The sequence below is a fragment of the Entelurus aequoreus genome, linkage group LG06 (assembly GCF_033978785.1).
Source record: "Entelurus aequoreus isolate RoL-2023_Sb linkage group LG06, RoL_Eaeq_v1.1, whole genome shotgun sequence".
NCBI classification, from domain to species: Eukaryota; Metazoa; Chordata; class Actinopteri; order Syngnathiformes; family Syngnathidae; genus Entelurus; species Entelurus aequoreus.
In genome coordinates, this window is record NC_084736.1 from 78002692 (window position 1) to 78015191 (window position 12500).

Here is a 12500-nt window from a genome sequence, read left to right on the forward strand (position 1 = left end):
ATATACACACATACATACTGTACAGTATGTATGTGTATATATATATATATATATATATATATATATATATATATATATATATATATATATATATATATATATATATATATATATATATATATATATATACACATACATACTGTACAGTATGTGTGCTTGGGTCCTATTTTAGGAACACTAATACAACTCACAATAATGTCTGAATGCTAAAAACAGACCGCCCTAAAAAACAGAATTTAATTTTACGTTTTTTTTTTACTGAATGACACACCCAGAATGTACATGAACGTGAGATTTACAATATTAAAGATGTTTTAAACTTTGATAAATATACAAATGTTCAATTGTTATTGGTGTGAATCTTTGGGCACCTCACAATTCGATTCCCATTCTTGGGGTGAGGATTTGATTCATAATCGATACTCGATTCAACACGATTCTTGATTCAAACAGATTTTTGCAATGTATTATTTGGTATAATAATAACAACACCTTAACAAACAGGTTACAAAACCTCCTTTTGGCTGTTGATGTATGACACATACATGCAGGCCCGGCCCTAACCAATCTGGCGCCCTAGGCAAAATTTTAGGTGGCGCCCCCCCACATCGGCAGTGAAGTGTATATACTCACAAGAAACCGAATAGCTTTGTCTTTGACCTTTTTTTTTACTCAAAGAAAGCAAATTAACAATCAGAATAGTTAACAAGATAAAAAAAAATATGAATAAATAAATGAATACAAAAAATAAAAAATGAATATATGAAATACAATATTTTTTACATACATAAACACAAAATAAATCGTGTCAACAAGTTGCATAAAATAAATTAAAAATAGAATATAAATAAGGCACTGCACAAAACAAGATATCAAACCAGTATGACTTTAACAACTATAATACAAAAAAAGGGGATCCTACAGTTCTCTATTTGTGCTTTTTAATATTGCAATAACTAGAATGACTTACAAATTACTGTACACCAGGGAGTACTGTAATTACCTAACGTTACATTATTATTTTCCATAACAATTTAGCCCCCTCCACAATATTAACCCCACGTTAAAACAGAACTAGCTATTTATTGATTAGCAATTGCCGAATCATGTAACATTAGCTTAATGCTAATAAGCCAGGTTACTATCACATTCTGTAACAGACAAATAATTTCATGTAGGCTAACGTTACCTACCTGCTACCTCTGTCTTTTTCTCGTTTCTCCTCTTCTTTTCTCTTGTTTCTTCCCTGGGCACCTGACAGTTTTGGCCGTTTTGACATCTTGTGTTGATTTTTTTGAAGTGGTGACGTCCAAAAAGAGACATGATACGGGGAGGGGGCGCACCGTGCGGGGGGAGGGGGGGGGCGTAATGTTGTAACAAATAATATTTCTATTAAATAGGCTTTACTTTGCATTTTAATTAACGTGGGATTATTTTTTGTATTTAGAAAAATTAGTAGCAACTTTCTTTTTTTCTTTTTTTTCTCCAACATTTGTGGCACTGGCGTGGCGCCCCCTGATGGACGGCGCCCTTAGCATTTGCCTATACGGCCTATGTCACGGGCCGGCCCTGCATACATGCACCAAGTAAGCATAGAGATGGCCTGAAAATTCTTATTATTTTTTTATAAATTCGTCAAAAAAAAAAAAAAATAAATAAAATGTTTGAAAATTACTATATTATTATCATATATTATTAATTTGGTACCGGTACTAAAATTATTTCGGTACTTTTCTAAATAAAGGGATAAAAAAAATAAATAAATAAATAAAATTACTAAAAAAAAAAACGGGATTCGAATGTGGTAAAAAAAAGATTTGCCCTTTGCCGCCACACAGATCACAGCAGGCAGACGCCACCGCTTTCATGTTCACTCTGTTGCCGCGACCTTGCGGAAATGATGTCAATATATGCAAAGTTCTGGGCGCTTCACGCCGTCCGGATTTGATCCAATTAGTTACACTCATCAAATGATGCATGGAGGCAACATAATATTAAACTAAGCTTTTTACTGATCAAATTAATTGTTTGAATGGAGTAATCGTTAGTCTTCATGTAGTGCTGCTCTAAAGCCCATCAAACAATTTGGTGATGAATGGAAATGAACGTGACCTCACTCAATAAATCACCAAAATGATTCCCGAGCTGCTCACCGCCACCCTCACCTTTTTAGGGGGTGGAACAAGGGGACGGGTCAAACTCAGGGAGTAATTTCCCCACACCGAGTGTGTGTGTGTGTGTGTGACTATCAGTGGTACTTTAACTCAAACAGAGTCTAAAGTCTAGAGATCCTAACACTCTTACTAGCGTGTACTCTGCGGGGGGGTGAGCACATTGGAAGCGAGACGTGTGATGTCATACCCTCCACTTCCTGAGTGGATACACCAAACCACTTCCTACACAAACACACGCCCGTACACGCTGGGCGGTGGAGTTTAGTCGGGTCATGTGACTAAAATTGGCTGCTTGGACCTGAGCTAAAATTAAAGCGGTGATGTCATCGCACACTCGTGTTGCCCTGAAAAGTAGGTCGGCGTTAACCCTTTGCGGACCAGGCTGGGGATTCCAGGCGAGGCCGAACATGTTTGGTGAGTCTTTACTCCGCACCTTTCTGGACTTTGGACACGCATATTGCCAAAAGTATTTGGCCACCCATCCAAGTGATCAGAATCAGGTGTGCTAATCAATCAATAACTCAATCACAGGTGTAAGAAAATCAAGCACTTAGACATGGAGGCAAACATTTGTGAAATCAATCAATCAATCAATCAATCAATCAATCAATGTTTATTTATATAGCCCTAAATCACAAGTGTCTCAAAGGGCTGCACAAGCCACAACGACATCCTCGGTTCAGAGCCCACACAAGGGCAAGGAAAAACTCACAACCCAGTGGGACGTCAATGTGAATGACTATGAGAAACCTTGGAGAGGACCGCAGATGTGGGTGACCCCCCCTCTAGGGGAGACCAGATACAATGGACGTCGAGTGGGTCTAGCATAATATTGTGAAAGTCCACTATGGACTGGACTTTCACAATATTATGCTAGACCCACTATGGACTGGACTCTCACACTATTATGTTAGATCCACTATGGACTGGACTCTCACACTATTATGTTAGATCCACTATGGACTGGACTTTCACAATATTATGCTAGACCCACTATGGACTGGACTCTCACACTATTATGTTAGATCCACTATGGACTGGACTTTCACAATATTATGCTAGACCCACTATGGACTGGACTCTCACACTATTATGTTAGATCCACTATGGACTGGACTCTCACACTATTATGTTAGATCCACTATGGACTGGACTCTCACACTATTATGTTAGATCCACTATGGACTGGACTCTCACTATTATGTTAGATCCACTATGGACTGGACTCTCACACTATTATGTTAGATCCACTATGGACTGGACTCTCACACTATTATGTTAGATCCACTATGGACTGGACTCTCACTATTATGTTAGATCCACTATGGACTGGACTTTCACAATATTATGTTAGATCCACTATAGACTGGACTCTGACTATCATGTTAGATCCACTCTGGACTGGACTTTCACTATTATGTTAGATCCACTATGGACTGGACTCTCACTATTATGTTAGATCCACTATGGACTGGACTTTCACTATTATGTTAGATCCACTATGGACTGGACTCTGACTATCATGTTAGATCCACTCTGGACTGGACTCTCACAATATTATGTTAGATCCACTATGGACTGGACTCTCACAATATTATGCTAGATCCACTATGGACTGGACTTTCACTATTATGTTAGATCCACTATGGACTGGACTTTCACACTATTATGTTAGATCCACTATGGACTGGACTCTCACTATTATGCTAGATCCACTATGGACTGGACTGTCACTATTATGTTAGATCCACTATGGACTGGACTCTCACTATTATGTTAGATCCACTATGGACTGGACTTTGACAATATTATACTAGACTCACTCGACGTCCATTGCTTCAGGTCTCCCCTAGAGGGGGGGTCACCCACATCTGCGGTCCTCTCCAAGGTTTCTCATAGTCATTCACATAGACGTCCCACTTGGTTGTGAGTTTTTCCTTGCCCTTATGTGGGCTCTGAACCGAGCATGTCGTGGTGTCTTGTGCAGCCCTTTGAGACACTCGTGATTTAGGGCTATATAAATAAACATTGAATTAGAACGGAGACTGCGAGCCAGGCCTTCTCGACCAACCTCGCCAATGCGCTTGTGGAAGAATGGCGGAAAATTCCTATCGACACACTCCGCCACCTTGTGGACAGCCTCCCCAGCAGAGTTGAAGCTGTGACAGCTGCACAATGTGGACCGACGTCCTATCGAACCCTGCGGGTTGGGATTGGGTCGGCACTTCAAGTTCACATGTGAGTCGAGGCAGGTGGCCAAATACTTTTGGCAACGTGGTGTATTTGAGCAGCGTAAGGAAGTTGGCCCTGTTTACTGTCTGACAGGCAGGGTGCTGTTTGACAAGGAAACAGGATCTTCAGGAAGTAAACGCCACACGGCCGCCGAGCCTAGCAACCATGACCCTCAGCAAACAGCAGCTTAGCAAGAAGGCGTCAAAAGAACCAAACCAAAACACAAATCAGCTCCTTCAGAAACTCATAACGTCTACGCCGACTCGTGTTGCGTCGGCAACTTGCGGACCGTGAAGTTTCGCCGCCGCGGTACGCCGAGCTGAACGGAACTTGCCTGACGCCTGACCCACTAACTTTCACTCCCGTCACCTGATTTGACTCCGGAACTTGCACTCGAAAAAGAGGATGCCGCGCCCCCTTCCGGCGCCCGGGCGTCAGAACGTGAGCGTTCCTCCTCCTCCTCCTCCTCCTCCTCTTCTTCAACCTCTTGCATCTACACACCGCCTGGCGCTCGGCACCAATCAGCGGGCAGCGTGGGACGCTTTAAAACCGAGGATGCCGCCATAGGGCTGCCTGCTCATAACCAGATCCAGATGTGCGTAACCCAAAATGATTCTGCGTCTGGATGATATCGGGGATAGGGGGGGTGGGGGGGTCTAATCCTGACCTTAACAGAATACTATAGTTGACAAAACGCACACGGCAGATAAAACCCTACACTTCACAACATGGAAGTCATTGAACACAGCAACACAGGGGTGAGGAGGGGGTGGCGGCACGGGGCTTGGGGGGGGCAATAACAATCAATGGAATAATGCGACAGTTGAAATCCACCTGCCGCTCATCGCGACAGCACACATTTATGATCGGTCCTACAATTATGTAACATCTGAAGAATTCAAGCAAAAATGCTATTTCCACACATACATACATACATACACGTAGTCTCATCTATAGTGATGAATATTTACCCGGCGGGTCCCACAGATGTCTGGCTTTGTATTCCTTTGTCCGTTGGCCGAATCCCCATCAGGAGCCCCCCCGAGCGTCTCCCACCTTCACCTCTCTCACACACACACACACTCGCACACACACACACACACACACACACACTCGCTCTCTTTACTCGTCCTGTCTTGCAGCAGTTCATTCAGGAAGCCATCTTGTGTTGTTAATCTGCTTTTGCCGGAGCACTCGTACGCACGGTCTCTCTCTTTCTTCCTCGCTCGACCATCCCCACCCCTCCCGCCCTCCCTCGCTCTCAATCCCTCGTGCAAGTACGCCGATAGGTCTGTTGCACACACACACACACACACACACACATTTGTTCTATTTTTTTCTGCACAGATTTCGACGTCATCGCCACGGCCGCCCCGCCCTCTTCCAGTCTTCAAACACACACACACGTACATGCGTGCACAAACACAAACACGCGACGTCACGGCGCACAAAGGCGGCCCGTCCGACCAATCGGGAGCCGGGCTGCTTCTCTGCTGCTAGGGTGAAATTAAAAGAGTGCGGCGAAGGAGCAATGGGCGCTCGCCGAAAGAATAGAAAGGGGTTCGAATTTGAAGGGAAAAAAAGGGAAAGGGTCGTTGAGCATGTGTTGTGTCGCACCATAAAAGAAAGGCTGACATAAAGGGTAAAGGTGGACGGCGTGTGTGTGTGTGTGTGTGTGTGCGGGTGTGTGTGTGTGTGTGTGCGTACAGGGGGGGGATGGGTAATCTCTATGTCTCCTGTCAATTATCTCTTCGAGCTTGCCTTCCCTAAACAATGCCTCTGGTATGTGGTATTGCTAAGCACCATCTGTGTCAGGGTTGCCTGCAATAACTGGACTGGACTACACAGTGCACACACACACACACACACACACACACATTTCTGTGTTGTTACCTTCTTGAGACCGCAGAAAAATGCCTCCCTCTTTAGGACCACCCTTTCTAGATATATAAAGATGTGTATTTACAACATTAATAATATATACATACTATGCAAATATAAAAACGCTTGTTGTGAAACATGAGTTGGAATTTCACAAGAAAAACTTGGAATTTTGGCAGTGTTATGATAAAAGTCGTAATTTTACTCGACGCAAGTCCAAAATTTTACAAGAAAAACTGAACATTGGAATTTTACTCAATAACAGTCGCAATTTTACAAAACAAGCTTAAAATGTTGGCAAGTTTACGAAAACAGTCGTAATTTTACTCGACAAAAGTCACAATTTTATAAGAGAACTTTAACATTTTGGCGATATTATAATAATAATCGGAATTTTACTTGGCAAAAAAATGTGATAAAAGTCTGAATTTTATATGACAAATGTCACCATTTTGCATTAAAAAGTACTAATTTTACATAAGTAATACTTGTACGAGAAATATTGCAATATTACAGAAACAGAAAAATGTTTCCCAATTTTATAAGAAAATAGTCGACACATTGTGGAAAAAAAAGACTGCTTTTAGTTAATATTTTTTGGTTGACTTTTTTGTTTGTAATTGTATTTTTATCTTCATTATTTAATTCAAGTTAATACAGTACGTCTCTATATACATATTTATTTTAGTTTTTTAAAATTAATTTTGGCCGAAGGGGGAGCATTTCAATTTCTTACACATACTTGTTATTTCATATGTTGACCAGAGGGGGAGCACTTTTAAAAGCGACACACAGTCAATTTGAAAAATCCCTCCTTTTTGGGACCGCCCTCATTTTGATAGATTTCACCACCAGGGGTGCAAATGATATTTTTGGCACATTCTTGTGTTTGTTACCTTCTTGACACCGCGGAAAAATGCCTACCTCTTTAGGACCACCCTTTCTAGATATATAAAGATGTGTATTTACAACATTAATAATATATACATACTATGCAAATATAAAAACGCTTGTTGTGAAACATGAGTTGGAATTTCACAAGAAAAACTTGGAATTTTGTCAGTATTATAATAAAAGTCGTAATTTTACTCGACGCAAGTCAAATTTTACAAGAAAAACTGAACATTTTTGCAATATTATGATAAAAGTTGGAATTTTAGTCAATAACAGTCGCAATTTTACATGAAAAGCTTAAAATGTGTGCAATATTACGATAAAAGTGGGAATTTTACTCAATAACAGTCGTGATTTTACAAGAAAAGCTTAAAATGTGTGCAATATTATGATAAAAGTGGGAATTTTACTCAATAACAGTCGCAATTTTACAAGAAAAGCTTAAAATTTGTGCGATATTATGATAATAGTTGGAATTTTACTCAATAGCAGTCGCAATTTCATAAGAAAAGCTTAAAATTTAGGCGAATTTTACGAAACGTGTCGTAATTTTACTCGACAAAAGTCACAATTGTATAAGAGAACTTTAACATTTTGGCAATGTTATAATAACAATCGGAATTTTACTTGGCAAAATAAAAAATGTCACAGTTTTACAAGAACAACAAAAAAATGTTGCATTAAAAAGTAATAATTTTACATTAGTAATAATTGTACGAGAAAATATTGCAATATTACAGAAAAAAATAGGAGAAATTGTTCCCAATTTTATAAGAATAAAGTCGACACATTGTGAGAAAAAGACTGCTTTTAGTTAATTTATTTATTCTTCATTATTTACTTCGAGTTACAGTATGTCTCTACATACATATTTATTTTAGTTTTTTTTAATTAAATTTTGGCCTTTGCACCTGTCAATGTTTACTTTTGTACGCACATTAAATCAACAAAAAAAAATCCCGACTTTGGAGCAATGTTCACGGACTCTAGTATTTGGCTCTCTATTAGATGCAATGTTTTTTTCCGTATTGGGACCATGATTTATGTCCTAACTTGTTCATACCTCCTCATATGGAAGCTACTTTTCCTTGTTGATGGCTCAAGAAGGGTAGAAATGCAAGAACACACACACACACACACACACACACACACACACACACACACAAACATTCTTGTATTTGTTACCTTCTCGAGACCGTGGAAAAATGCCTCCCTCTTTAGGACCACCCTTTCTAGATATATAAAGATGTGTATTTACAACATTAATAATATATACATACTATGCAAATATTAAAACGCTTGTCGTGAAAAATTAGTTGGAATTTCACAAGAAAAACTTGGAATTTTGGCAGTATTATGATAAAAGTCGTAATTTTACTCGACACAAGTCAAAATTTTACAAGAAAAACTGAACATTGGTGCAATATTATGATAAAAGTTGGAATTTTACTCAATAACAGTCGCAATTTCACAAGAAAAGCTTAAAATTTGTGCAATATTACGATAAAAGTTGGAATTTTACTCAATAACAGTCGCAATTTTACAAGAAAAGCTTAAAATGTGTGCAATATTATGATACAAGTTGGAATTTTACTCAATAGCAGTCGCAATTTCACAAGAAAAGCTTAAAATTTAGGCGAATTTTACGAAACGTGTCGTAATTTTACTCGACAAAAGTCACAATTGTATAAGAGAACTTTAACATTTTGGCAATGTTATAATAACAATCGGAATTTTACTTGGCAAAATAAAAAATGTCACAGTTTTACAAGAACAACAAAAAAATATTGCATTAAAAAGTAATAATTTTACATTAGTAATAATTGTACGAGAAAATATTGCAATATTACAGAAAAAAATAGGAGAAATTGTTCCCAATTTTATAAGAATAAAGTCGACACATTGTGAGAAAAAGACTGCTTTTAGTTAATTTATTTATTTTTCATTATTTACTTCGAGTTACAGTATGTCTCTACATACATATTTATTTTAGTTTTTTTTAATTAAATTTTGGCCTTTGCACCTGTCAATGTTTACTTTTGTACGCACATTAAATCAACAAAAAAAAAATCCCGACTTTGGAGCAATGTTCACGGACTCTAGTATTTGGCTCTCTAATAGATGCAATGTTTTTTTCCGTATCGGGACCATGATTTATGTCCTAACTTGTTCACACCTCCTCATATGGAAGCTAGTTTTTCCTTGTTGATGGCTCAAGAAGGGTAGAAATACAAGAACACACACACACACACACATTTTTGTGTTTGTTACCTTCTTGAGACCGCAGAAAAATGCCTACCTCTGTAGGACCACCCTTTCTAGATATATAAATATGTGTATTTACAGCATTAATAATATATACATACTATGCAAATATAAAAACGCTTGTCGTGAAAAATTAGTTGGAATTTCACAAGAAAAACTTGGAATTTTGGCAGTGTTATGATAAAAGTCGTAATTTTACTCGACACAAGTCAAAATTTTACAAGAAAAACTGAACATTGGTGCAATATTATGATAAAAGTTGGAATTTTACTCAATAACAGTCGCAATTTCACAAGAAAAGCTTAACATTTGTGCAATATTACGATAAAAGTTGGATTTTTACTCAATAGCAGTCGCAATTTCACAAGAAAAGCTTCAAATTTAGGCAAATTTTACGAAACGTGTCGTAATTTTACTCGGCAAAAGTCACAATTGTATAAGAGAACTTTAACATTTTGGCAATATTATAATAACAATCGGAATTTTACTTGGCAAAAAAAAAATGTCACAGTTTTACAAGAACAACAAAAAAATGTTGCATTAAAAAGTAATAATTTTACATAAGTAATAGTTGTACGAGAAAATATTGCAATATTACATAAAAAAATAGGAGAAATTGTTCCCAATTTTATAAGAATAAAGTCGACACATTGTGAGAAAAAGACTGCTTTTAGTTAATTTATTTATTCTTCATTATTTACTTCGAGTTACAGTATGTCTCTATGTACATATTTATTTTAGTTTTTTTAAATTAAATTTTGGCCTTTGCACCTGTCAATGTTTACTTTTGTACGCACTTTAAATCAACAAAAAAAAATCCCGACTTTGGAGCAATGTTCACGGACTCTGGTATTTGGCTCTCTAATAGATGCAATGTTTTTTTCCGTATCGGGACCATGATTTATGTCCTAACTTGTTCTCACCTCCTCATATGGAAGCTAGTTTTTCCTTGTTGATGGCTCAAGAAGGGTAGAAATGCAAGAACACACACACACACACACACACACACACACACACACACACACACACACACACACACACACACACACACACAACAGACATTCTTGTATTTGTTACCTTCTTGAGACCGTGGAAAAATGCATACCTCTATAGGACCACCCTTTCTAGATATATAAAGATGTGTATTAACAGCATTAATAATATATACATACTATGCAAATATAAAAATGTTTGTTGTGAAACATGAGTTGGAATTTCACAAGAAAAACTTGGAATTTTGGCAGTGTTATAATAAAAGTCGTAATTTTACTCGAGGCAAGTCAAAATTTTACAAGAAAAACTGAACATTGGTGCAATATTATGATAAAAGGTGGCATTTTACTCAATGACAGTCGCAATTTTACAAGAAAAGCTTAAAAATTGTGCAATATTATGATAAAAGTTGGAATTTTACTCAATAACAGTCGCAGTTTTACAAGAAAAGCTTAAAATGTGTGCAATATTATGATAAAAGTTGGATTTTTACTCAATGATAGTCGCAATTTCACAAGAAAAGCTTAAAATTTAGGCGAATTTTACAAAACGTGTCGTAATTTTACTCGACAAAAGTCACAATTGTATAAGAGAACTTTAACATTTTGGCAATATTATAATAATGATCGGAATTTTACTTGGCAAAAAAAAAAATGTCACAGTTTTACAAGAACAATAAAAAAATGTTGCATTAAAAAGTAATAATTTTACATTAGTAATAATTGTACGAGAAAATATTGCAATATTACAGAAAAAATAGGAGAAATTGTTCCCAATTTTATAAGAATAAAGTCGACACATTGTGAGAAAAAGACTGCTTTTAGTTAATTTATTTATTCTTCATTATTTACTTCGAGTTACAGTATGTCTCTATGTAGATATTTATTTTAGTTTTTTTAAATTTAATTTTGGCCTTTGCACTTGTCAATGTTTACTTTTGTACGCACATTAAATCAACAAAAAAAAATCCCGACTTTGGAGCAATGTTCACGGACTCTGGTATTTGGCTCTCTATTAGATGCAATGTTTTTTTCGTATTGGGACCATGATTTATGTCCTAACTTGTTCACACCTCCTCATATGGAAGCTACTTTTCCTTGTTGATGTCTCAAGAAGGGTAGAAATGCAAGAACACACACACACACACACACACACACACACACACACACACACACACACACACACACACACACACACACACAAGCAAATAGTGATATCCGACAGGCAAAAAGGTGAATTCTTCAGCAAAGACCTGCATGCTGACTCAACCAAACCAAAGCTAAAGTGACCCAGTGCAGAAAAGTAACTTATCCTCAAAGTGACCCGGGCCAAAGTAAAAACCGCAAGAAGAACAAAGCACGCATGTGATGAATTAAAACTGCTTCAACTGAATGAGTATTTTAGCACATCGGGCTACAGAAGCAGCGTTTGCATGCAAAGATTGACTGGAATTTTGCGTCCGAGTGGCGTGGACGCATCGAACGGAGGTAAAAAATGGCGAGCGGAAAGAAGAGAGGGATGTGGAGTGTGAGCAAGGCGAGGAAGAGGAAGCCCCTCAGCCCCCCCCCAGTGACACAGCATTTGTAGCGTCTGCTCTGGTACGGCATGGGAAATCCCCGCCGCTGACGTCAGGCGAGGTCACGTGCGAGGAATGTGTGCGACATTGTGTGTGTTTTGTTTCCGCCGCCGTTTGCGGTGAGAGAGCGGGCCGAGAGAGCGGGCCGAGAGAGCGGGGCGAGAGAGCGGGCCGAGAGAGCGGGGCGAGAGAGCGGGGCGAGAGAGCGGGCGAGAGAGCGGGCCGAGAGAGCGGGGCGAGAGAGCGGGGCGAGAGAGCGGGCCGAGAGAGCGGGCCGAGAGAGCGGGCCGAGAGAGCGGGCCGAGAGAGCGGGCCGAGAGAGCGGGCCGAGAGAGCGGGCCGAGAGAGCGGGCCGAGGGCGCCGCCGCGGTCAGGACGTACGCTCGCATATGCAGTCGCACATTAGCAAGTATGCATCCCGGAAGTTTCTGCTATACTCGCCGTGTAACGATACACCATATTAGGGGCGGCATAGCTCGGTTGGT

At 38.8% G+C, this 12500-nt stretch overlaps 1 protein-coding gene across 1 annotated transcript in view; it reads right to left on the reverse strand.

Moving 5' to 3' along the window:
- Nucleotides 1–12500, reverse strand: part of tet3 (tet methylcytosine dioxygenase 3) — a 112453-nt gene that overhangs the window by 82331 nt on the left and 17622 nt on the right. The gene's annotated exons all lie outside the window — the stretch shown is intronic.